The 27,067-nt window shown below is 46.7% G+C and overlaps 1 protein-coding gene across 1 annotated transcript in view; it reads left to right on the forward strand.

The window, feature by feature from the left end:
- The window catches only part of SYN3 (synapsin III), a 409,534-nt gene that overhangs the window by 57,256 nt on the left and 325,211 nt on the right, over positions 1-27,067 (forward strand). The gene's annotated exons all lie outside the window — the stretch shown is intronic.

Here is a 27,067-nt window from a genome sequence, read left to right on the forward strand (position 1 = left end):
GGAACAATGCCTGGCACTTAGTAAATGTCACTCATTTATCATCATCTTCGTCTTCACCATCATCATCGTCGTCGTCAAAAGTAAATAGTAAATAAGATAGACAAGGTCCCTGCTGTAAAATGAATTCAAAACACAATTTAAAAAAAATAGGAGGGATGGGACAGTTTTTCTCCCTGCACTTTTTGAGTTCAGTGTGTCAGAGGAACAGAAAGGCCTTCTGGGCATCGGACTGAGTTGGCTTAATATAAAAACACCTACAGTTGGAATTTCAGTTTGATCCTCTGGCTTTCAAGTCAATCCAATGTCTACTCATTTTCCTTCCATGGCAAAGAGCAGGTTATTCTTAATATTTGTCAGAGTCTACCATGGTGGCTGGCTAACGTGGGGGACAAGGATACAGAAGCAGAGAACCTGTCCCACAAAGCATGTGGTCTGGGAAGGGAGGAGAGAGAGGTCTTTGAGAGCTTCCGCACGGAGGGAGGTCAGGGAAGAGAGGTCCGAGCTTAGCGCCACAGGCTGCAGAGGTTACAGCCAACTGAGGGAGTCAGAAGTGGCTTTGAGGAGGAAGTGGTGTTGGAAATGGGTCAAAAGATGGATAAGACGTCAGCAAGTGGAGATGGAGAAGTGTAGAGTGTGTGAATGGAGGGGTGTGAGCAATGGCGAGAGACTGGGAGTACAGGGTGCGGAATGGCGGGGGGTCCAGTTTGGTGGACTCTAAAACAGGACACATCATCTTCCCCTGCCCCCTAATTCCCTCTCTCAGTGACAAGTGCCACCATCTACCTTCCACCTTAGCCAGACACCTGCACAGGCTCCCGGATGCCTCCCTGTCTCTCCACCGCTGCACCCATTCCCTGACCAGACCCTGCCTCCGACTCCACGGCCCGTATCTCCCAGCCTGCGTCCAGTTCTCTCTCCCCACCCCCTTTACCTGGATCCTTGGCTAGACCACCACCAACTCACTTCCAATCTTCTTAATCAACAGCCTCACAGCTCCGTTTTTTTAACCCATCTCCAATTGATTCTTTATAACAAAGCCAGAGTGATCTTGCAAAACAAGCACATTAGATCCTTTAAAGGGTTATCTTAAAATCCTTTCCTCAAAGACTCTTCCTCTGAGTCTTTACATGATGTAAATCAGATAACGTGGTTATTTCCTGTCATAGCTCCTCAACTTTTCCTTCCTCACCCTCATCGAGGTTTTTAGCCATACATTTAGGGTGGGATCATTTGCATGAGGGTTGGGACCATGGCTGTGTGGATCTCACTCTTTAAGTAGTAGCACCGGGCCTGGCACAAACTGGAACTGAAGGAAATATTTGCAGAATGAATAACTGATAGATTCCACAGATTCCAGACTGCTTGTCAGTTTCCAAGGGCGCTAAATCACTGCTCCTTAATCTCCCCTCAAAAACCTGGGTTTTTCATAAACCATCTGCTAAATGCTCAGTTTCCAGCTGAGCCCGCCCTGCCTTATCCTATTTGTGGCAACACCAAAGGCATGTTTTCATTTTCCCCTTTAGTCTCAGCAGTGCCTTTGACCCAACTCGTAGGTACAAAAATCTATGAGCAGGAGCCTCAGAGGGAATCGCCCTAAGAATAACTCACCCAGGGCTCCGGGGACACTTAGCCAGTCCGTGAGGGCTACGATCGTACTAGAAAACCTTGGCTAATTTAGAGTCACTCTGATTTCCAGCCATGTCTTTTCCCTGGAAGCCAGAAGGTGAATTAGCCAGGAAACCAATTAGCAGGTCATTTGGGCATTTTTCCCTGGAAGACACACCTTTCCAAACCCATCTTGGAGGCGGAATGACTTGTCGTTTCCCATCTGTATCAATGGGCGGGTCCGGAATCTCACAGGCATCCTTTAGCACTTAGGAAAAGCCTTAGGACGGAAGCCACTGTTTAGTCTGAGCCAGCCTCACATTTTGGGAGCCTGTCTCCCAGCTAAAGGCCAAATTAACCAGATAATCGCACTGTCTGGGTTTTGCTGGACAGAGCGAATCAGTTAGTTGTGGTTGGCCTAGAGGAAGCCTCCGCTCCTCCGCCTCACTCTCTTCCCCACCCCAAGTCAAAAACTGCTCGCCTCAGCTCTTAAGGGGCCAGGAGTCACGGAACCCTGGGGAGGCCGGTCAGGGGGAACTGCATGGTTTTGCATTCCGTTACCCAGAACGCACTCCTGGCTCTGCGGGGCCTCGCAGCAGTGTCCTAGCTGGGCCGGAGAGGGGCGGGCCAGGGCGGTTGGCACATCAGGCTCTCCTCTGTTTACATTTGAGGCAAAGGGTCTTCTTCTCCACAGGCACAAGTCACCCCTCTGTGGGACCAAGCAGAGGAGGTTGATGAATGCATTAATATTAAGTAGACTCAATTCTGAGAGATTAGTGTTCTAGGACTTGCTGGGATAGAGCCTTGGGCTCTAATTAAAAAAAAAAAAAGGACTGGACTATCCCCATGGTCCATCTTTCGTCAGTGTTAATGGAGGTACCAAGGCCGAAAGAACAATGTCTTGCTCCAGCAGATGGAGAGAAAGGTAAGAAAAGGTATAAATCCTGCACTTAAGCGACTCCCTGTCCAATGACGGAAGCTGGAGAAGCCACAGATTTACACGTGGATGCCAGTGGCTCCCTCTGAGTCCCTATCCTTGCGTGACATTGGAGTTAGGAAGATCTGCGTGGGTCCCAGGGAAGGCTGTTCGTTGGAGACCTGTTCGTCTTCTGACCTTTGTATAGTTCTTCAACATAAATGTCTTCTCAGGGCAAAGGTGAGGTTTTTCCCTTAAAATATTTTAAACACTTCAGACTTCATATTTATATTTTTTCATACCCTCTTCAGCCTTCAATCCACAATTCTTTCTGGGACAACCTTTCTTAGAATGGACCTTAGCTGTGTATTTATTGACCATAAATACCAGGTATATTTCAAGAAACAGTTGTCAACAAGACAGGGAAATGGAGGTTGGATGTTAATTCAGTTTTGTGGCTTGGTAACAGGTTGAACATCATCCCCATTAGGAAATGATTTCTTGATAGGAATACACCTTGAGAAAAATGTGTCTAATGTCTTGCCAAAAGGCTGTGCCCTTGGCTTTGTTCTCCTACTTCTTCTTAACAGTGGTTTACCAAATTACATGTGCTGATGACTTGAAGCTGGATGGGAATGTGAGAGAATATGCTGGATTAAATTCAATATGATCAAATTGAATAGGGACACAATATGAGGTCCCATTTAAAGACTCAGTTGCAAAGGAGCAGGAATGGGGAGACCTAGCTTATTAAAATCACACGAGGGGAAAAAAACCACCTAAGATTTGAGTTGAACACAGCTTACTATTTGTGGGAGAAAATATGGTGTGAAGGTTAAGATTGTGGCTCCAGAGTAAGATTGACTGGAGATGGAATCTCATCTCCACTGTTGTTTAGCTGTGTTGACTTTCTACCTATAATATCTCTAAGCATCAATTTTCTCATCTGAAAAACTGAGGATAATAATTTCCACCCCATAGAGTTGTTGTGTTGATTAAATCGGGTAATGTAATATGCTTAGCATAGTTTCTGGCGTATATATTAGGTGCTCAATAAACTATAGTTATGGTTGTCACCCCTCCAAAACCTGATGCCACTTCAGGCTGCATTATCAAAGCACAACATTTAGAATGTAGCAAGGTGATGGTTCGTACACCCTCCCTACACATACACGCTATGCTAGAGAGACTCCAGTGAAAAGTCCCATTGTAGTGTCACCCTGCAGGGGATAACAGCAACCTGGATGCCTTCCAAAGAGTGACTGGAGTAAGAGGAGACTAAAGCCTATGAGGGAAGAAGATCAGTTTAAGGAACTAGAGATGTTTAGCCCAGAGAAAAAGACAGATAGATCTCAGTCTACTCTTCACAAATATCTGCCGATTGAACAGTGTGGTTGATGAAGTAATAGCTACCATATGTTGAGTCCTTACAAGATAAAGCCAAATGCTTTTTATTGTTGCATTGTTATCACCTCCACCTTACAGAAACTGAAACTCAGAATCAGTGGCTTGTTCAGGGTTGCCCAGCTAATAAGCGACAGGGGTCTGTTTAGAACCCCGGCTGTCTGACTTCAGAGTCTTCCTCTTATCTCCTGCATTTTTAAAAAAATTCAGAATATTACAGTGGTACAAAAGCTTTGGTCACATAAATTGCCTTTGCACCGCCCAAGTCAAAGTTACAAGCATGCCCATCCCCCAGACAGTGTGCACCACACACATTAGGTGTGAATCTACCCCATCCCCTTCTCCCCCCTTCCACCTGCCTGGTCCCCAGTGAATGTTAACTTCCATATGTGCACATAAGTGTTGATCAATCAGTATCAATTTAATGGTGAGTGCCTGTGGTGTTTGTTTTTCCATTCTTGTGATACTTCCCCTTAGAAGAATGGGCTCCTGCTCCATCCAGTATAATGCAAGAGGTAGTTCACCATTTGCATGGCATAGTAGTACTCCATGGTATACATATACCACATTTTATTAATCTACTCATGTATTGATGGGCACTTGGGTTGTTTCCACATCTTTGCAATTGTGAATTGTGCTGCTGTCAACATTCGAGTGCAGATGCATTTTTTTCTGCCAGTGTTGTAGGTATCAAGAACAATAACCAAAATGTATTAGTTAGGGCACTTCACATGCATAATCTTATGTCAACCACACAAGGACTCTTTGAGATGGGTACTTGGACTGTCTCCATTTGGCAGGTGAAGGAACAGGGTCAGAAAGGTTAAACAACCAGCAGAAATCAGCGATAGACAAGGAATTGGCACCCAGAATTCTGTGCTGAACCCCCGCCCTATAGTGTTTCACTGGGTTAGAGTTCAGCCTAATGGTACAGTCCTGCAGGAAGGCGGGTTTCAACATGGCATAAACAGAAGCCACTAGGCAGTGCCAACTGACGAGGAATGGGCCATGCCCCTTTGGTAAGTAAGGAGTCTCCTGTCCTGGAAATGCTCGGAAGAAACCGGGTGACTAATCTGAGGAATATTTCACAGGAAATTCATGCACCTAACAGGAGATTACTTTTATAAATTTTTCTTTATTTTGGGGGGGGCGGTGATAAAAGTAATATATTCAAATAGTTAAAAATTAAAAAGGTACAAAATGGTATCTGGTGACGAGTCTGCCTCCAACTCTGTCCCCACCAATCTAGTTCTCTTCCTTGTAGTTAACCATTATCACTAGTTTCTTGGGCAACTTTCCAGAGCAGTTTTAGATGCAATAAGCAAATACACATATCTGCTTTCCATAAATGATAGTGGTCAGAAAAACACGACCCATTCTAGGTATTTCAGAGTGGATTTTGTAAGGAGGATGATTACAAATGGATCAAAAGGGGAAATCATATCACTCAGAGCCACAACAGTTCTACACGCACTGTCATCACTGCCACTGCTGCTAGTGGAGCTGCCACTACTGCTGGTGGAGCTGCCACTCTCGTCCCTGCAGAACCAGGAGCCTGCATGCCCACTGAGGCTGCCAGAATTGCCACCACCTGCCCTACCTGCTGTTGCTGGTGCTGAAGCTGCTGTAGCTACTACAGAAGCAGAATGGTTGCTGCCTTCTCCCTCGGTTCATTCCTGCATGGGTACAAATGAACTGCAACTATGTGGCAAAAGAATCTGGGAAGTGTAGATTTTAGGCTTTCAGCTCCCATAGTGCAGGAGAGAATATAGAAGGATGGTGGCAATAGACAGAGAGCAGCATGGTCCACCTCTTTGGCCGCTCAGCATCCACACATGCCTTTCTGCTTATCCATACTCCTCTGCACCTTGACGTTTCGCTTAATATATCTTGGAATTTATTCCGTGCGAGTATATGCAGAGCTGCCTCATGCTTGTCAACGATTGTCATAGGGATAGACCATAATTTGCTTTCCGTAATTTTACTACTATAGACAATGCAAAACCTACGTCATATCTAACATTTGTTAGTGCCTCTGTAGGATTCATTCCTAGACATAGGAAAACTTGTTCCGAAAGTATTGCATGCAGTAGATGCTGTAATGCACCTTGAAGAATGAAGGACTTTTTCCCACAGCTGCTGGAACTGCTAACGGAAGACAGCCCTCAGCCATCAGCCCTCTCCTGGAAGTGCCTCACTTAGGGAGAGCTGCCTCAACCAAGGTCTCACCTCTTCCCTGGGGCAGTTACATCCAGTGACTGGCCAGCACAGGATATAAAGGCCTGGCTCCTTCTCCCCAATTTGGGAGAGTTCTGGCCGCCTGGCTTCAGAGCTCCTTGGGGAGTTGCCAGAGACCTCTGCTGAGACTACAGTGCAGCCCACGGTCTCCTGCACAGTCCTGCTTTCCTTCTTTGTTTTTTCCCCCTCTTCCAGTAATGGTGATTCCCAAAGCATTCCCTAATCAACTTCCCCCAGGCTAGTATCCATCCCAGAATCTGCTTCCCAGAGAACCTAACCTGTGAGAGCACATTTATAATTTTGATAGATGTGGCCAAGTTACCCTCTGTAGAGGTCACGTAGATGATCTGCCTAAGGCTCCTCTGCTCTGGACTTCCAGGATGCTACATGCTCACGGGTTCTGGAGTCCATCCTGCACAGAATGCTGTCCTGGTTACAGCCAGGTATGGATGCTGAACACTGAAGTGCTCCATAATTTGATCTTCCTATTTGACCTCCTCATGTTTGAAATTCACCAGAGCTTGGCGTTTCTCTGCAGGGCTGAGTCCGGCAGAACTCTACCCGCTCTGATCCACTAAGCCTTGTTTTGTTAACACAATCCTGCAAGATTTATTTGTTTGGCTTGGCTTACCCTGACCTCAGACGTTCTGTTTTGTATTATTTTTAAAAGCGTGCAGGTCTCCATGGAGGCCTTTTTCTTTTCAAATCTAAGAACCAGCTGGGGGAATAAAAAAAGCAGGTGGAATACTAGGGCGCATTAGCTGAAACATAACTCATTAGAGGAACGAGTGTTTTTCTTCTTAACCATGGCATTGATTAATGTGAGTTTATCAACTTCCTGGGTCTGTCTCCAGGCTCGCCAACTTAAGAAGACTAGAGAAAATGGAGGAACAATGATGATGGTGAGGATAGCAAACTTTTATTGAGCATTTACTGTATGCTAGATGTCACTTTAAGTGCTTTCTGTGCAATAACTCATTTAATCCACACAGTATGCCTGTTGCTGAGGAAATTGAGGCTCAGAGAGGTTAAATAAATTGCCTAGGCAGGGTCGCACAGCTAGTAAGAATGTGGTAAAGCTGGGATTTGATCCCAGATCTGATGGGCTCTAGGGTCCTCGTTCTGAACCAAAGTAGATCTATCAGACTATATGTTGGTCTTGAATTTGTCTTTATAAAGCTTTTTTGCCTTTCCCCTCCTAGCTTGAGTACATATCCTATGATCTCCTCCTATCTCTCTTTCCTACTCTTTTGATCTATTGGGTAAGTTACAAACTCATTTGAGATGTTCTCCCAGCAAAAGACTCCTCTTTCCTTGAGTAACCCCAGTGGCCCTTAAGTCATCATTTGATGTTTTTGGCTTATTCTTGCATAGTTCCTCTCTTAACAATTCTGTTTGTTCTTTGTTTTCCCCCAGGGGTTAATGTCGATTATTGTCTTTAAGCCTCGCTATGTATCTTTAGACTACACGAATAGTGTAATAGCTCAGAGTCCAGAGCCAAGTCACCTGGGTTTGAATCCCGGCTCTGCCACTTCCCAAGTGACCTTGAGGAAGTAATTCAACTTCTTTGAGCCTCAGTTTCCTCATATGTAAAATAATACCAATAAGTACCTGCAGAGTTGTTGTGAGATTAAAATCAATCACCATGTATGAAGCCCTCAAAACACAGCCCGGCATACAGAATGTGCTTACTAAGCGTTAGTAGCTCTTTTGACGATCACTTTCAAATTGCTGGACACGTACTGTCTGAGTAGTTTCTAGGTTTCAGTCTCTTGGATCATTCAGAAATAGAAAGGATATAATTCATACTCTGAAGAAGTTTGCAGTGCAGTTGGCAAGATTAGAAATGTAAAAAGGTCATGTTTATATATATGTTTTGATTATTTGCACATATAGCCAGTCGTATTCCCCATTGATGTTCTGCAGTCAGTTGGCAACTGGTGTAAATTTCTAACTTTTCCTTGACAGTAGACAGCACAGACCCGGCCCTGAATAGGTCTTCAGTGAGTGTTTGTCAAGAGCCTGTTCGACTGGATGGATGATGTTGGAAAGTCGTCATAGCAGGGTAGAGCCAGAAGGGGCCCTAGGAGATCATCTAATCCAAGCCCCGTGTTTAACAGCTGAGAGGTTCAGAGAGGGGAAGTGACTAGACCTAGCACACATCTAATTATCATTGGAGTCCAAAGTGTGGAGAACCCAGACTCCCCATCTGTCGGGTCGTTGCTTTTCGTAGCACATTCTCTGCCTGCCCATGCTAGCTTTTGTCTTCCCCTTTTAAGAAGCCATTAGCCCCTTCCAATGGTTTTAGTAGAAAACAGATGAATCTAATCCTCTTATCCTGAAGTCGATATTGCCCACATTTCTCTGTGAGAGGCCTTCCTCTCAGGAGGAATGTAGGATGGAGGGCCTAACCGTAGCTGATGGCCAACGGGGCTCCAACCAGCGAGGGCTGGGGGAATGCCGAGACCAAGGGTAAATGAGCCCCACTGATTCCACACAACAGGGACTGTGTTGCCTGCTGGAGGATCCTTTAGGCCCTCCTTGTCGTCTCTGCTAGAGGGGACTCTAGCCTCCTGGTTTGGCTGTTCCACTCAGCACTGCCACCAGCAAGGAGAAGGAAGGAGGGGTGAGACCCTTGCACTGGGAAAGCCCAGCCCACAGCTCCTTAGCCATAGCTAGTGTGTTTGGTGACTCACCTTTCCTGACTGCCAGCCCATTTCATCCACACCTGCCCTCCCCCTGTTAGTACCAGAGAGGCTCCGGTGGAAATTAAGTGGACATTCTGAAGGAGAACTCAATAAGCCCTTTAACCTCTTGAGGGATGTGTAATAAAAAACAAACAGAACCTGTCTTATCTCAACGGGTGTCTTCATTCAAGAAACACTCACTGAGTTCCCACTCTGTACTTAGTCCTAATGACAGAGCCCTCTATCTCAAAGAGCTCTTTGTCTGGTGGAAAGACAGACATTGCAGGCGGTGACCTACTACGTTGCGATGGGGGCTGTCATGGAGATCTGTCTAGCCTTGGGACGTTCTCAGGAAAGGCTTCACAGAGACGCTGATTCTTAACTGGGGTTTGGGAAGGAGAATCAGGGGAGTGTTGATGGGTGATTATGACATCAGGCTCTTTCTAGCTAAAGAGCAGGTTTTAAATCTCTGCTTGTCACACGCAGGGCAAATGCCCAGGGTCTAGGGTGCAGAGAGGGGGCGGTAGAAGCTGGAGAAGAAGGTGGAGAGCAATCTGTTCCGGGGGGGGGCTGTTAGTGCAAGGTGTGTAACCACAGCTGTTCCCCAGAGGCAGTGGGGACACACGCACTGGACTGTTGAAGCTGTAGCGTGCTGCGACTGTGGTTCATTGCAGGATGCAGAGGCTCATTGTGGTTTTAGGAGATGGGCTGGGTAGGAATGCTGGCATGAGATTGGAGGTGGGAAAACTCAGCTCTGGCTTTGGTGCGAAGGACACCTTGTCCTTGAATGTGAGGGCGGGGTAGGAGGCGCATGGAAAGGGCTGCGTAACTTCTAGGTGAACACACGTGCATCCTAGCCACCGTGTTCCTCAGCCATATTCGCATCATTCTCATACCTGTAGCTCGTGTCTGAGAGCAGAAGAGAAGAGATGACCTATTTTCCCACAGATGGAGAGGATGGAGTGAGACTGCAGATGTGTTCGAGCTGGCATGGCTTGAAAGCCGGCCACCGCCAGCCGCCTCTCATTCACCTCAGTCCAGCCTCCTGCCTGACCCATTTCCCACCGCACATTTCAGCTTGCGCCCAGTCTGCCTGATCTCTGGCCTTGCGATTCCTTTGTCTGCTCGTGGTCTCTCTTCCTACCCACGGCTGCCCTTTGTCCACCACTTCTCCAGCTTCACCTTTGGCTTCTGCTCCGCCATGCTTTACGTTTTCTGCCAGCTCTGCCGTCGTCCCCACTGCTTGGGGTCTGGCCCACTCCCCGATGGGAGGGGCCCCCGCTGGGCTCACCTCGGCCCTGCCAGAGGCCCCTGCCCGGATGTGCCTCTGCACTGGGCTTGAGCCTTTGCATTTCAGTAGGAATCAAGGGTTATTAATTAACCCAGGGTGGAACCTATTATGAAACATCCCAGAAAACTGGAACGAACCAAAGGGACTTCTGAACTCACAGCAGGGAAAAATGCCTTTTAATTGACTTGGATGACTTCACCGCAAAAATCTGTCTGGCTGTTATGCTAAACTGGAAACTAATCTATTAGATTGTCTAAGGAATCTCCCAGCCCACCCTAAGCAGAGTCTCCCGAGGAGGGGCGTGGGGTGGACACATAAACAGGACTTAGGCACTGAAATGGCTTCCCTTGGATCACACCCAGTCTGGGCACATTTTCTAGTCCCTTGGGAAAGAGAGGGAGACCGATATCCCGGAATGAGTTTCTGTGCCCTGCCATGGCTGTCTGTAATATCCCATGGATGTTAGTGGTTGTCAGGCACTACTTACTTTAGAGCAGAATTCAACCTAAGCTGGACCTGTCTGAGACCCCTTGTCGCTGGGAGTTTTGAAGGATGACATGAGAAAGTTTCCACTAATGGTGTGTCATACAGATGACAGCCGTGCAGCCTGAGCTCTGAAGGGATTAATGATAACAGCCCGTGTCTGATCACATGCTTACTAAGTGCCAGGCACATGCTAAGCACTCCATGTGGATTAGCTTATTTAATCCTCATCACGGCCGTGTGATGAGTAGGATTGTATGTTCCCTGCTCTCCGGATGAGAAGCCTAAGGTTCACTCAGGGCCACACAGCTTACAAGTGGCAGAGCTAGAATTCAGAGTCCGTTTAACTCCAAAGTCTGTGTTTATAGTTTTTAACCTTTAAGCTGTCTTACCTGGGAAGGTGCATCCTGGAGAAATAAAATCCAGGGAGGACTTGGTGATTTTATTCTCATTAACTTAGGATGGAACCTATTATGAAACATTTTGGAAAACTGGAATGAACTCACAGCAGGGAAAACTGCCTCTAATTAAAAGGCATTTTGGTTGACTTAAAGGGCTGGCTTGTGCGTTAGACCTGTTCTGTGGGACTCGAGCTCTGCATGTACAGCCCTCCAAGAGCTGGCCCCTGCCTACCTGTCCCACCTCACCTGTTCCCACAGTCTACCTTAGACTTCAGTCTTACCAAAACCCTGCCCGTCTTGTGTTCACACCCTCAAGCCTTTGCTTATGCAAGTCTCTCCTCCTGGGACGTATTTTGCATGCATTCTCCAACATTTAGCCCAAGTGTTATTTCAGTGCCGTTTCTTTCTGATCAGCCCTTCTGTTCAGGCAGAGCAAGGTGCCTGTTCCCTGTGTCCTCACAGCCCCGCATGTATGTGTCTACCGTTACACCTACCGGATTACTCTGAGATTTCTGCTTCACTTGCCTGCCACACCCTGTAGACTCTGGGCTCATTAGGACCAGGAACGGTATCTTTATTCATCCTACAAATATTCATTGAGTGCCTACTGTGTGCTAGGTGCTAGGGCTGCAATGGTGATTAAAGGCAGATGTGATCTCTACCTAATAGTGCTTACAGTCTACTGGAGGGGACAGATATCATATTCTCTCTCTCTGTCTTTCTCTCTTTCACACACACACACACACACACACACACACACCATAATTAAAAAATGTTAGGAGCTGTGAAAGTAGGGTACACATTACACATCATGGCAGGCTATGGTGGGAGGCTGGCAAGTGCTCCAAGTACCCAGATACACAACCTGTGTTCCATAAACATTTCTCAAACTTGTCTGAAGGAGCGAAAAATGGAAGAAAGTACAGACAAAAGCTTTGATCTACTATAAGAACTTAGACCCACCCAGATATCCTCTTGCATGTTAAATGATTCAGATAAAGCTCTAGTCTGACAGGAAAGATACAGGTGATGCATTGTTACATTACAGTACAGGTAAAGCGATGCTTGACATTAGCATTTACATAATGTGAAAGTTACCGTCTAAGCAGTTTATCAGCATAAATTCACTTAGTTTTCACTGTGACCCCCACAAAGTAAATATTGATGGAACTGAGACTCAGAGAGGTTGAGTGTCCTGCCGGAGGCCACACAGCTGGCAGGTGGCAGAGATGAGATGTCGACTCAGATGCTCTGGAGTGCACCCCATGGACTCCTGCCCCAAACACCTGTCTAGCTCGTTGGTAGAGCTGAGCTCACCGAGGCACAGGTCCTTGCCCAAGCTTGTGTTGCTGGTTCCAGTGGAACCGAATGACCCCTGCCCTTGTCTCTCTCTTGCCAAGTCTGGCTTTGGGAGTTCTAAGGGAAAGAACTTGGCCATGATAAGAGGGCAGCACCTGCTGAGAAACCTTGGGGCAACAAGAGCTGCATTTTGGGAGCTCCGAGTATACATCAAAGGAAAGAAGGAAAATTAACCACTGGGTCAGTTTTGTGCGCTCCATCGCTCTAATGTTTTTTACAGATCACTGTGTCTTGTCCCTCAGCAACTCCTGAAGTATGAGTCTCATTGTTATCCAGAAGAGGACATTGAGGCTTGGAAAGGTAAAATAGGTAATTGCTTGTTAGTGGCAGAATTGTGACCACAACCTGTGTCTACCTGTTTCCCCCTAGCTCACCTGGTGCCCAGTAGGACCTGAAAAATAACTTGTTTCTCACGGCCCAAAGCAGATTTTCAGATTGATTTTCTCAGAGACCGCAGACAGCCCCTATGGGTTTTCTGACCTCCCTTTATCTGTGTTTCTGGAACCTTCCTTTCCTCCCTAAGCAACCATGCAGAGGTTCTTCTCATGAGCTTATGGGTGGGTTCTCAGTCTGTTTAAAATGGAACTGAGTCAGTGCCCTTCCACCCAGCCCACCTCAGGGCTGCCTTCTGTCCAGACAGGGAGGAGACGGCAGCCCCTCCCACTCTGGGGCTGCCAGGAAAAGCAAGGGGAAGCAGAGGGGCTGAACCTCCCCTAGCTGGGCCAGCCAAGGGCCAGAAACCCCAAACTTTGCATTCATTGGACAGAATCAGATTTGGATTGTTCGTCTTAATTTGCTTATTCTTGTACAGTCGCTTTGGTCTCTCGCTGGCTCCCTTGGCTCTCTGTGGTCCAGGCTCCTCGATGTCTATGGGCTAAAGGCCAAAGCCTTCAGGCAGCACTCAGGCCCTTCCTAACCTGGCACCAGCCTCGCTTTCTCACCACCTCTCTTTTCCTCTCACTGCTTATGGTCCCCATGAGAGACATTGGAAGAACCAAATAATTTATTTAGATAGTTTCTCATTTATGGTGGATTTCCATCAAGTTCTGCATCTTGGTATCCAAAAATGTTATTTCTCTATAGTGAATATCCATCCATCTGACCATTCATTCATTTGTCCACCTGTCCATCCATTCATCCATCCATATCCTTATCTCTTTGTTAATCTCTCTAGAACCTAACTCTCTCCCCAGGCCCCTGTTTTGTGGTTTCTAATTGGTTCAGAACTAGGTTTTCTTATTTCTAAACACCTTTATGAAATTTAGTATTTCATAATACTAATAATGGAGATACTAATAATGACTCATATATTAAGCACTTGAGATGTGTGTGTGTGTGTGTGTGTGTGTGTGTGTGTGTGTATAGAGAGAGAGAGAGAGAGAGATGCCAGATACTCTGCCAAGACTTCACCATTTATATATATAATCCAATTTTATCTTCACAGTGACTTTGTGAGTTATCTGTCCCTATTATAGATAAAGAAACTAACGTTCAGACAGGTCCAGCAATGCAGCTTCTGTTGGCAGAGTTAGGATTTGAACTCCTGTCTGTCTGGCTCCCACGCTGCCCACGCTCTACAAAACACTCCATTCCCCTGACTCGCACCTCCAACTCAGCCCTCATCCCTAGGGTACTCACCTGCTGTCCCCACCACCCTTCTCCTGTGTGGCTTCTGGTTTCTTTTCATTCTTACTTTTAACTGCCCTTTGCATATATTTAATGGGAAATTACATTAAGATTCTGAAAGTGAAAGGCTCATTCTCACTGGTTCTTGTTACTACTCTGTAGCTTTTCATTTACTGCCTCAGTAGAAAGAAGACATATTTTGAGCCAGTTTGGAGTGAGGGGCAGGGCTGTCCCCAGGGTCCTGGCTCTGCCTCTGGTTACCTGCAGGACTCTGGGCGAATGACTGGGTGTTCTGAGCTGCAGTTTCTTTACTCACAAAATGGAGCTGGTAATCGCAGTGCGACCATGCTCAGCACATTGTAAGAATTCAGTCAGTTTCAGTGGAATCTGAGGGGACTCAGGATCTAAGCTGACTCCTGTGTGAACAGAGGGACCAGCAGGTTCAGAACACACACCACCCCCCGGCCCTCCCCGGCCACGGCGGGCACCGCTGCTCAGCGGGGCACACGTTCCTGCCGGGCCGAGGGGCAGACTCATTATCTTTCCCCACACAGCACCCGGGCTGGCAGCAAGATGAAACCCACTGAATGACCTGAAAGGAACTTTCAGTTCTCACATGCTTTGGGTTTGATACAAGCCTACTTAAAAAGGATGGTGAATTATGGATAAGGTGGTTGGATCATGGACAGATGAGCTCAGTTGGTAAATATATGATAGGAATGAAATGAAAACCACTGACAACAAAACTCTGAATTCTATTCTAGTGCTCTCTAACCTGGAAGGTCTACAACTGTTTTCCAACTGTACTCCTTAGAGCCCTGGCATTCCACAAAGGTACCTGCGGTTGTTGAAAGGGTTGAAAACTCTTGAGCATCCTTAGAAGGGGGAGGGCAGGAGACATATATATATATATAGAGAGAGAGAGAGAGAGAGAAAGAGAGAGTGAGAGAGAGAGAGAGAGAGATGCTAGAAGGAGTGAGATAGGCTCAGCCTAACATTTTTTCTTCTCAGCCTAACAACCAGGGGTGGTTTTGCCTCCCAGGGGACATTTGGCATTGTCTGCAAACAATTATAGTGGCCACAACAGGGGATGCTCCTGACATCTGTGGGTAGAGGCCCTGGATGCAGCTAAACATCCTATAATGCACAGACAGCTTCCCACCACAAAGAATTATCCAGTTCAAAATGTCAATAGTGCCAAGGTTGGGAAACCCTGTTCTAGACTGAATGGCCCAAAGACTGTATCTTTTATTCATGGGGCCCTAAAGCTAGGAGACGGTAAACCAGCTTGTAGTGGCGTGGACTTCACTCTGAAGAAACTTCCTCTTCACTCTGCCCTGCAGTCTCTCTTAGCAGCCTCAGGACAGAGACAGGGTGGGGACCTTCTTCCTCATTTTTACGGGTGCAGTCACTGAGGTGGAAGTGTCTGTGATTTTCTCCAAGATTCCCACAGCTGGGAAGGTCTAGAAACAAAATTGGAACCCAGGTCTGTCTGACCCTATGCTCAGCACTCTTTGCAACGTGACCCACCCCAGTAAATGTCCCCCAGCTGTGTCCCCGGTAGCCCAGCAAGGCCCAGAACCTGTCGAAATCTTGAAGGACATGGGGGGAGATGGTCCGAGCCCATTGTTTTAAGGGTACCTGGGATTTGTGTTGGTTGACGCCCAGACACATAAGTGGCTGTCATGAAGGAGGAAGCTTTTGTACACACTGTCCCTTAGAAGCAGGAGGCACGCCATGCCACGTGCCGGGGGGGTGGGCACAGGGGAGGATCAGGGTTGGTCAGGAGGCGGAGGGAGGGAGAGGGAAACATGACAGAAGCCTTTTTTTTTTTTTTGGTTTCATGGGAAGGAATGAGCAAGGCAGGTAAACAAGTTCAGGATTGGTGAGTTCGGATCATTTCAGCCGGCTCTGAAGATCAGGGCTCGTCCCTGGTTGTCTGGTGCTGAGAGCTGGGGACACAAGGGCAGGTGGACCGTGTCCCAGCATGTGAGAGCCCCAAAGGCTGGGAGTTTGTGCATGGATTGGTTGGTTTGCATCCTGAAGGTGCTCTGCAGGCACGCTGTTTGGTATCTCCAGGAATAGGCTAATCTAGGAGGGCACTCTCTCCAGCATCAGCAAGGATCCCGGCGTCAAAGATCAGGACACAGACAATAAAAGATGCAGTGACTACACCTGTCTGACTCCAAGGCCTGCCCGCTCTGCTGCCTTTTAAGCAGGTTTTTGAAAGAGAACTCTTTTGCTTCCAATTAAATCTTATGTAAAACCTAATATTTAAGCAAATTAAAAAACAAAATTATGCTCTGATGCATAGCTGGAAAGTCCTGAACCCTTTGAGCCTCCAGAAACAAGTGTCCAAGGCCCCTCCTTAGGCTGCCTGTTCAGCAGTCACTGTCTCACTGCAGTCCTGTCTCCACCTCCCGTCCTGCGGCTCCTTTTGCCTCCGGTTCTGCCACCTGTTGGGAGGAGCTTAGTGGAGTAGTCAGGAGCAGGAACCTGGAGTCAGACCCCTCCCTGCTCTGTGACCTCACGAAATACACTTAATCTCATCGTGCCCCCATCTAAAGTGGGGATAACAGGACCTACTTCACAGGGTTACTGCCAGGAATAATTGAGTTAATACATGTGAAGCCCTAAGAACAGTGCCTGGCACATAGTAAGTGCTACAAAAACAAAACAAAACAAAAAAACAAAACAAAACCCACCAACTTCTATACATTTTAATCCTAATATAAAATAAATATAATATGAAATATTAAATTATAAATACAATTGCTGTATTGCCACTGGAACTAACGGTATTCATACAACTACCACTACCAGTAGTGCTTTTACTAGTATCGTGACTTTTGTTTCTGCCTCTCCAAAGACAATGACTACTGTGTCTCCCCTGTACCTGCTGGGATGACGGTTGCCACCACCACCACTGGGCGTCGCTACCCCTGAGGGAAAATAGCATCAGCTGGGCCCTAGGAGCCAAAGCAAGGGTGGAGGTACAGAAAGTGACATGAGCCATCCCTGTTAGGCCACCCTGGACATACTTGTCCTGTTTCTCTTGTATCCTGTTTGCACTTCCCTTGCTCTGGGTTTAGGGGAGTTATTTACAAAGTCCCTCGGATGTGTGGGGCTGCTGTTGATGAGGTTCTAGGAGTGATTCTACATTTACGAGGTGTTTGCTCTGAGCCCACATGGTCGGAAATGATCCTTTACAGCTATTTGTGGACAGGGGACTGTGAGTGTCGTAGTGAGTCAAGCATGCATTGGCTCAGCAGTGCAGAGGGCCTGCCCGCTCCCAGAGTGTGGACAGAGAGACTCCTTTGCGTTTGTTTCTCCTTACAGGGTGCAATGACCACAGGTGGGTTGTCCTGACTGTCCCTTGCAGTCCCCATTTGGTGATTAGGTTCAGGTTGCCTCCAAGCTCGATCCAGGTCATGCTGTCTTGGAACTACTGTGGCCTTGTGGAAAGAAATTGAGCATCTGGGAAGAAGAGAACCTCAGCCTTTAGAAACATGAGTCCCCGTTGGGGGAAAAGGACTCGGGGAAACAACCCATTTGCAAGGAGGAAGGTGGCCCTTGGGCCCCCCGCTTTCCTGAACCCAGCCTTAATTTGGAGATGTTTCACGGTGGACTTTTGGAGGGGTGACCAGTTCATACCAAGCTGCCTTAAATGCATGGAGTGAGAGCCTATGGGGACTTGCAAATCAACCTCGGAAAGAGAAATTAGCTGTGTCTTGTCTCAGAACTCCCAAAGCTTGCTCCAAAATAAACACATAAGTTGTGCCGGCGGGGAAAGCATGGGCCTTTTTTCTTCCTCATTTTAGAAACTCCATGTGTGCATTATTTTAAATAGGCGCCAGCACATGAGGCCCTTTTAACAAGATTGAAAACAGATGGGGCCTTAGGCTCTTCAGTAGCTCTCAGAAACTCACATGAGAAGTGCTAAGCCATCCTGCGTCCAGGCGACGTTCATTTTCTCGAGGAAGCACAAGTCCGGCCAGGCCTCTCATTCCCAGAGAGCACGAGTCTGCTTCCTGCATCAGGTATGTCAGCCAGGGGAAGGAAATATCTCCTTTCACTGCGTTTACCCGTGTTTGCATTTACTTAACCCTTTGGCAGCTTGGGAGCAAAGAGGATCGTGCTAGTCTTGGAGCCCTGATGCTTCTGGAGTTGGAAGTGTTGCATTTAACTTCCTTGTTGTAAATCAGATTGTGACCCTGCAAAGGCTGCCAGTCTCACTCTGAGTCATAGCTGCAACCCTTCCAGGGCCCACGGGCCCTTCGTGGTCAGCTGCCTGTGACCTTGTTCCTGGCCCTGCCTCCCTGGCTCACTCAGGTCCAGCCACACTGGCCGCCTTCCTGTTCCTTAAAATCAAGCAACAGGAAATAACAAGTGTTGGTGAGAATGTGGAGAAATTGGAACCTCTGTGCACTGTTTATGGGGCTGTAAAATGATGCAGCCACTGTGGAAAACAGTATGGCAGTTCCTCAAAGACAGACTTGCTATATGGTCCAACAACTCCACTTGTAAGCATATACCCAAAAGGATTGAAAGGAAGGACTTAAACAGATACTTGCATGCTCATGTTCACAGAAGCATTATTCACTATAGCCAAAAGGTAGAAACAACCCAAACGTCCATGAACAGATGAACAAAATATGGTGTATGCATGGAATATTATTCAGCCTTTAAAAAGAAAAATTCTGACACATGCTACAACATAGATGGACCTGGAAAATATTATGCTAAATGAAATAAGCCAGACACAAAAGGGAAAATATTGCATGATTCCATTTGTATGATTCCTGGAACAGTCGAACCTGTAGAGACACAAAGTGGAGTAGAGGTTAGCAAGGGCTGGGGAGTTGTTTAATGGGTACAGGGTTTTTGTTGAGAGTGATGAAAAAGTTCTGGAGGTGGGTAGTGGTGATGGTTGCACAGCATGAATGTACTTAATGCCACTGTATGGTACCCATTAATGATTAAGATAGCAAGTTTTATGTTGTGTATATTTTACCACAATGAAAAAAACCTTAAAAAAAATCAAGTGAGTGCAGCCACCTCAGGGCCTTTGCTCTTGCTGTTTCCTCTTTGCCTGGAACCCTCTTCCCCAGGTGTCCACGTGGGTCGTGCCCACATGGCTCATGCCCACGCTATATTGAGGTTCTTCGCTCAAATATCACCTCCTCAGAAGCACCTGGCCACCGTCTCTGAAATGGCACCCCCCAGGCACACGCCTCCGTCACTGTCTCTCACTTTATCCACCTCATTCTCCTCTTCTCCTAAGTGCTAAACCTGCTGGCCTTTCCAAAGCATCTACGCTTAGCTGGAGCTGCGATAGGAACAGCGGGGTCTCTGCTTGCAGTTCAAACTGGGCCATGTTTGTGGAGGCTGCGGGGGTAGGAGGAGGCGGGTCCTCCTCTGCAGTGCAGCACTGTCCCCTGGGTGTGCAGACTGGATCCCGTGGAGGGTAGATGAGACACAGCAAGATGCAGTTCTGGAAGGAGGAGGCAAGGACCAACTACGGGCAGCAGCAAGAACAGAAGACAAAGACTCAATGCCTTATTTCCTTCCTACAACCCTGAAAATGGTTTTGGACCTTTAAAATGAAAAAAAAAAAAAAAAATTTTTTTTTAAAGGATAGGGAGAACATTTTAATTTCCCAGAGCTCTGATGGACAAGATGTTCCTGTCATCACATTATAGTTTTCAGTTTTCCATTTGGAAAAAAAAAAATCTGCAGAAATTGAACTGCATCAGTCCCGCTTCAGCTCCTTCACTACGTCCCCTTGTCAGGTCTGGCCTCTCGGCAGACTGTTGTCCTGGCTCTTTGGCTCCTTCCTTGGAAGAAGCACAGGCAGGACCGTGCACGGAGTGATCACAGACAGGGAGCAATTCCACACAAACAGCTTTTATTGCAGAAAAGAAGGAAGCTATACAAAGCGAAAATACGTTCCAGAGAGGGGAACGGGTCAGTCTCCACAAATGGAGAAAGCTGTGAAGGACTCCCAGGTGGTTTCCTTTCACTGGCCTGGTCCGGGGGAGGGGTTGGGGGGTGTGGGATGTTACCAGATGATTGATATATGTGACTGTCAGGTGTTCTACGTTTTCCTGCAGTCCCTTCCCCTGATTGGCCCCTGGCTTCTCCTCCTGGCCTGTATCTGCCACCTGCCGATTTGGTCCCTGCCTGACATCCTCACTATGGCCTGCAGGGTCAGAGTCCGTGTGGCCCAGCACTGGCCACTCTGACTCCTCTTCTCATCCCAAGCAGCCCCTGCACCCACCAGGCCCCAGCCTGGCTTTCCTCTTTCCGTTGCTCCCCACCTGTGATACTGCTGGGCGTTGCTGCTGAGCAACAGACCTTGCCTCCCTGTCCCAACCTCTGAGCTCACAGAACCTTCTGGGAAGGAGAGCTGTGGGGAGATTTTCACTTTTCTCAACATTTCAACAGAATGGTGTCTAAACACGTGGAGCCCAGCTCAGCAATGAAGAGGAGCAGATGTCAAGGAAACATTAGCCACTGTTCTTGTCTTTGTAGCTAAGCTGTGGTCTTAAAATCTCTGAACATTTGCCCTATTCTTTGCAGGTAGCAAAATTTCTAGGTCTCTCAACCTTATAAAAGCTCCAGAGATAGGGGAGATGAGGCTATGATGGTCCTGCCACCCTGTTCCCCTTAAAGATTCCTCCTCCTCCTCCTCCTCCTCCTCCTCCTCCTTCTCTCCTTTGATAAATATCCTTCCTGTCCTTGGGACGTTATCAAAAGCTCTCCCCAACCTTGAAGTTTCCCCTGCCATAGGGAAAAGGCAATGGATGTTTTACTTTGATTCTCAGGTGTGGTTGTTTCTTGTGGGTACAGCTCCCTTAGGGGCCCTGAGCAGGAAGTGGTGACTGTCAGGACAGAATTAAGGCATGCCTGGGTCCTCTGGCTGCCAGCCACCAGAACCCACCTTAACCCCTAACAAATGTACATGTAGGCTTTTGGAAACACAACTTTCCTGTTAAGAAGTTCCTTAAAAATCAGAACAACACATCTACAGGTATTTTTCTCAGACTGGACTCCCTGACTTCTTATGTTGCCAAGTGTGATGATGATGGAGGAGGAGGAGGAGGAGGAGGAGGATCATCTTCACTGCCTCTGGCGAAGGTGATGATGTTGGTGATGAGGATGGTGATGGTGCTAACATCTTACCATCTCATGCAGAATAAAATCCCACATCCTTACCGTGATCCATCATCATTCCCTCCCTGACCCATCCCCTTCCCTCACTCTGTAGTAGCCCTGTTCCAACCACACTGGCTTCTTTGCTGTTCCTTGAATTCTGCATGTGCACTCCAGCCTCCGGGCCTTTGCACTTGCTGGTCTCTCCACCTGGAATGAATGAATGGATAGACCTGAGTTCAAGTTCTAGCTCTCTGGCTCAGTAGCTCTGTGACCTTAGCCAGGTCATTTGTGCTCTCTCTGCTCTTCAATTTGCTCATCAACTGATGAGGAAGCTAATACCTACTTCTGTATCAAGAAGTTATTGTTATGATCAAATTAAATAATATAACCATCATAGTTAATGTTCATTACACACTTATTTTCACCTAGGCACCTTGCTAAGAGCTTTCTAATGGATTTAATTCATTTAATGCTCACAACTGCCCTACGAGGCACCGTGGTTAGCCTCATTTTACAAACGAGAGACAGGCATAAAAGGGCCCACTTGCCTAAAGGATGGCAAGAAAGGGGGAGAGCTCACAATCAAACTCACATGGTCTGATCCTGAAAACCACCAAGTTACACCAAACACTTTATAAAGCACAAAACACTGCTGTTGATTTTTTTCCTATAATGTGGTGAACTCCACCTAATTTTGAATATTCCATTACATGAACATTTAGGAATGTAGGTTTTATCATTTGGGGGGTTTTTTTGTTTTTATATTTATTTCGACATGTTTTATATATTTCTCTCTCCCCGCCCTGTCTCCCCACAAGACATACACACACTCATTATTCACATTCGTGTGCACACACACACACACACATTCTCAGTATTCACACACGTACAGGAATATTATGATTTTCTGGTGGGCAGGAGATGTCTTGGCGTCTGCCCACATAACTGAGTGCTCAGCATGGCAGGGAGGTGGCATGGCCCTGGCCTCCACTGAGTTGCCAGGCACTGCTCCTGAACAAGATTTCCTTGTCTGGCATGAGCCACTGAGTGAGCACACAGACTTTCAAAGCCTTTTTTTGTCTGCAAGGTGAGTCTGAACCGGTGGAAAAGAGCTCAGCCCCAAGATGCCAACGAAGGAAGTCACTGATCCCCCCAAGCCCTGGGAGCTAAAAATATGGCCTGTGCCAGGAAATGGACAGGAAGCAGTTCTTGCCGACTGCAGGCCGTGGGCCACCTGCCAAGCGTCTGCCAGCAGCGGGGCAGTCAGAAGAGGCAGCGTGGAGGAGGGGCCGGGGCCCGTGGGCTTTGCTGACAGACGCTGCAAGTTGATGTGCAGCAGACACGGGAAGGTGACAACCAAGGGCGACTGCAGGCCACAGGCAAAGCCTGAGCTGACCCTGCTCTGCGCATTCAAAGGCAAGTCGCCTCAAATAACCACGGCTGCTTGGTGCCATGTGAAGGGTGGTGGCCTGGGTTGGAGTCCCAGCTGACGTGATTACCAAGGTGGAACTTGGGACAAAGTTGCCCTGCCTCCCTCGGCTTTATCTTTGAGATCTGCAAAATCGGCATTGATTGATTCAGTGTTACTGACAGCACCTGCTGCCGTACACCAGGTGCTGGGATAGAGCAGCCACCAAAACAGGCAGGATCTCTGTCCTGCCGAGCTTCTATTCTAGGGAGAGATAGACAATTGCATATTTGGTGGAGAGGGACGTAAATATTTATGTCAGGTTGGGATGAGTGCTATGGGGGGAGATTAAGCAAGAGGACGGGGTGTGGAGCCCAGCAGCGTGCTCTGCAGGGAGCAGGCCTCTGGGGGGTGCCACTGAGCAGGTCTGTGAGTGACCAGAGGAGGTGGCCATGCTGTCCGCTCAGGGAAGTGCTTCAGTGGGTGGTGGGGACAGGAGGCTGGTGCTTGCTCAGTGTGTTTGATCGTGGGAAGGAGGCCAGCATGGCAGTGGCTGAGCAAGTTGCAGCTAGGGGGGAACGAGAACAGTGGGTGGTCAAGGAGTTCATCAGACTAAGTCATGGGGGGCCTTATATGCCACGGAGGACTTGTCTTTTCTTTGTATTATTGCTGCTCTTGTGCATTCTTTGAACGAGTCTCTTTGGCTATGAGAGAACTTAGGAAGTGAAGAAGATCGCAGTACATGCAGAATGCTGGATTTTTTTAAAAAAGGAATTTAATAACACAGTTTCATTCCCAAGAGTAAACATATCAATCTGTTAGGGATTAGGGTGGAATTTTGATGATAACTTTCTAGAGGACTCAGGAATGCTCTAAATCCTTCCTTGACAGTCACCATCACCACCCCCCCTACTCCTACGCCTCCCCTTCCAGGTTCCTACAGCAGCTGAAACACAGGAGGAAGTGCAAATACCAGTTGAAGTGCTGTTTGGCGTTAGTTGGCTTAGGTGCACCACCCCCAGTGCAGGGTTCTCTGCAAAAGCAGGGCTGAATCCCTTAGTTTGGGCTTTAGACCTAAGCCGTGCAGCCTCTTACCCTCCCTTGAAGCCAAACCTCACTGGTGGATGTTACTAACTAGCTATGTGGCTGCTATTACTCAGTAGTCACATGGCACCACAAGCACAGTCATGGAAATAGAGCAGGACATCTGGGCCCCCTGGGAATCAGAATTTATTCTTGCCAACTCATGGATTGGAAGAGAGGTGCGGAGAGAAAGATGGATACTGTAGTGTCTTACTTAAAGAGCTACAAAGCAGGAGCGAGGAGGTTCACACAATGACCACCCAGATCAGCAGACACCCAGCTGCAGAGAGGCAGAACATGGAAGCCAGAATCACACCCAGCAATGACCCTGCCCACTAGCAAATGCAGCGTTGTGATGTCTGGAGCCGTAGATTAACAGCTCCACTTTATGAGGTGTAGTAAGAAAGGTTATGGAATAGGGCAGAGGGTCGGAAGTTGCTCTAGCGTTAGGAGAGGTCCTTGAGAATGCTGGCTTCTGTCTCCTCTGTCTCTGGCTCTCTGTCTCTGTCTTTCTGTCCCTCTCTCTCTGTTTCTCCTCCTACAAAATATCTGAGTAGCTAAGGCCATGGAAAGGGGTACATGCTAAGGGCTTAAGGGTACAATCTGGCAGATACATCTCCATTAACGGATAGGAATTTTCAGTATCTTATCAGTCACTCTTGGATTCCAGACCAAGCTGGAAACTGCCAGTATCTTGCCTTTCTCAGAAACTCTGGACAGCATCTCTTTGTGTCGAAATCCTCCTTCAGTCAGGCTTCACGGTCAAGGCTGATAGCTGCTACCTTCCCATTCCCACACATTCTTGGTTTCTTGTGTACATTCCACTCAGCCATCCCATTCCAAGTTCCAATTTCAGTCTCTTTCCTATTGATCTTTTGGCCTAATAGCATCCTTCAACTTATTATCGTAATGATGATTGCAATCACCATTTTCCATCCTGTCATCAACATTATTATCATCGCAAATGCAATTATTAGTAACTAGACATGAATAGCCCATGCTTTCAGTAATATTATCTGCTTGGCATTCCATACTTGCCAGGTGCCAGTGCTGGTGAGAATGCAGCCAAAGACCCCACAGGAAATTGAATGCATTCCATCTCTATTCCTGTGCATGTGTGTGTGTGTGTGTGTGTGTGTGTGTGTGTACGTGCACGTGCACGTGTGCATTCATGGAACTGTGACGTGGCATGAGTTTAATTATAAACAGGTGCTTATACAGGTTGAGCTCCCAAATCCAAAAATCCAAAATCTGAAATGCTCCAAAATCCCAAACTTTTTGAGTGACATGATGCTAAAAAGAAATGCTCATTGGAGCATTTCAGATTTTTTGATTTGGAATGCTCAGCCATTAAGTATTAATATCTATAATGCAAATATTCCAAAATCTGAAAAACATCTGAAATCCAAAACACTTCTGGTCTCAAGCCTTTTGGATAAGGGATACTCATCCTGTATCTCCTTCTCTGCAGACATTAGTGTTTCCCAGTAGCCCCTTAAAATATCTACACCCTAATCTCTGGAACCTGTGAAAATGTTACTCAAAAGAAACTTTGCAGATGTGATTATAGCATATACCTTAAGATAGGGAGGGGATCCGGGAGTATCCAGGTAGGCCCGCTCCAACCATGCAACACCTGAAAAACAGAGAAAGCCTTCTCTGGCTGGAGATGGAGACATGGCAGACAAGAAGTCAGAAAAATTCAAGGAGTGAGAAGGACAAGTTTGACAATGGGAGTTTAGCGTGACAAGGAATACAGTCTTAAGCAGCTGGGAGAGACTTCCAGCTGACATCCACCAAGGGAGCAGGGACTTCAGTCCTATGATTGCAAAGAACTGAATTCTGCCAACAACCTGCATGAACTTGGAAGTAGATTCTTCCCAGAGCCTCCCAATAAGAGCCCAGCTGGCCAACACATTGATTTTGGCCTTGTGAAACAGAACAGAGAAAACCAACTGAACTAACTTGGACTTCTGACCTGCGTAGCAGTGAGATAATAAATTTGTGTTGCTTGAAAGCACTAAATTTGTGGTAGTGGGTTATGGCAGCAATAGAATGATATTCGTGTTTTTTCACAGGGAACTCAGATCTTCGTGAACTGGTCTCCAGCCCACCTTTGTCTGTTACTATGTTTCTCCATTTACTCCATGTCCCAGCTACAAATAACATCGCACCAGCCATCGACCCTGCTGCCCTGTGTTCTCACCTGTGCTTTTGTTCATAGAAACTTAGTTTGAACCTTTCCCTTACTCTGCCTGGAAACAGCCTCCTCATTGTCATAGCTCTGGCAATGCTGAGTTTCAGAAGGCAAGTTACTTAACATGTGTAGATGTTCATTCTTCAGTAAAATATAAAAATAATACTTTATTCAACAAGTATTTTTGAATACCTACTGTGTGCCAAGAGCTTTCTTATAAAAATATTTTCACTCAGCATTCCTTTCTCATAAGGTGTCTATGAGAGTAAATTTATTTTTTCTTTGATGATAATTGGGGGACACTGGTTGAGAAAGAGAGACACGTAAAAATGAAAGGGACCAGGGAGATAATTGACTCAATTAATTACAGCTCTTTCATTTTAAAGATGAAGACAATTAAAATGGAGAGAAAGAGAGGTTTCCCTAAGGCCATACGCTGGGTCAGTGTCAAATTCAAGATTTAGACCAAAGCCAAGATTTGACTTCAAAGCCAATCCCTTTTCCACTATTTCTTCATTCCTCTATGTAAATATTTTAAAAGTTATAAACAGAAAAACTCATTCCAGTAGTTTCAGGTATCACTGATATCAGTGTTGCAAACCTCCCACATCTGGTTTTAACAAGAGTAGCAAAACACCAAGCACCTTGTTTATACCCATACCAGCCTATCCCTAAACCTACCAGTGTTTAATGGTGTCTAGAGGTCATATCCTACAAATGTATAACATGTCTATTTTCCCTCCTAAGACAGAATCTTGACAATCAAGATTACATGCAACTGTCCTCATTTTCCAAAGCAATATATTATGGCATTTTTTTTTTCTGTTAAAAATAAGGGAAAGAAACTCTTGAAAATGCCCCTGCTAACAATAAATAGGCAAAAAATAATGCAAATGAGATAGTGGGCTCAAGCTTTCAACAAGGTAGAAAAGAAGCTAAAATAGTAGAGAATGTTTAGAACTGTGCTGAAACATGAACGTTTGTTCATAAAGCAAAGAGAAATGTTTAGGGGTGTGTGACGTGGCAATAGTGGGATGTCATCGGCACCATTCCTCAGTGAAGCTGGTGAGCCAAAAGGACAGAAATGCTTCCTCCTCCATTTACCAACCTCCCAACCAGCAGAACACGCTTCCGAGCTGTTGAGAATTGTTTTCATTGTCATTGAAGCTGGAAAGGCTGAGCTTTTTATTTTTATTCTTTATTTAAAAAAT

The sequence above is a fragment of the Lemur catta genome, chromosome 6 (assembly GCF_020740605.2).
Source record: "Lemur catta isolate mLemCat1 chromosome 6, mLemCat1.pri, whole genome shotgun sequence".
Classification (NCBI taxonomy): Eukaryota; Metazoa; Chordata; class Mammalia; order Primates; family Lemuridae; genus Lemur; species Lemur catta.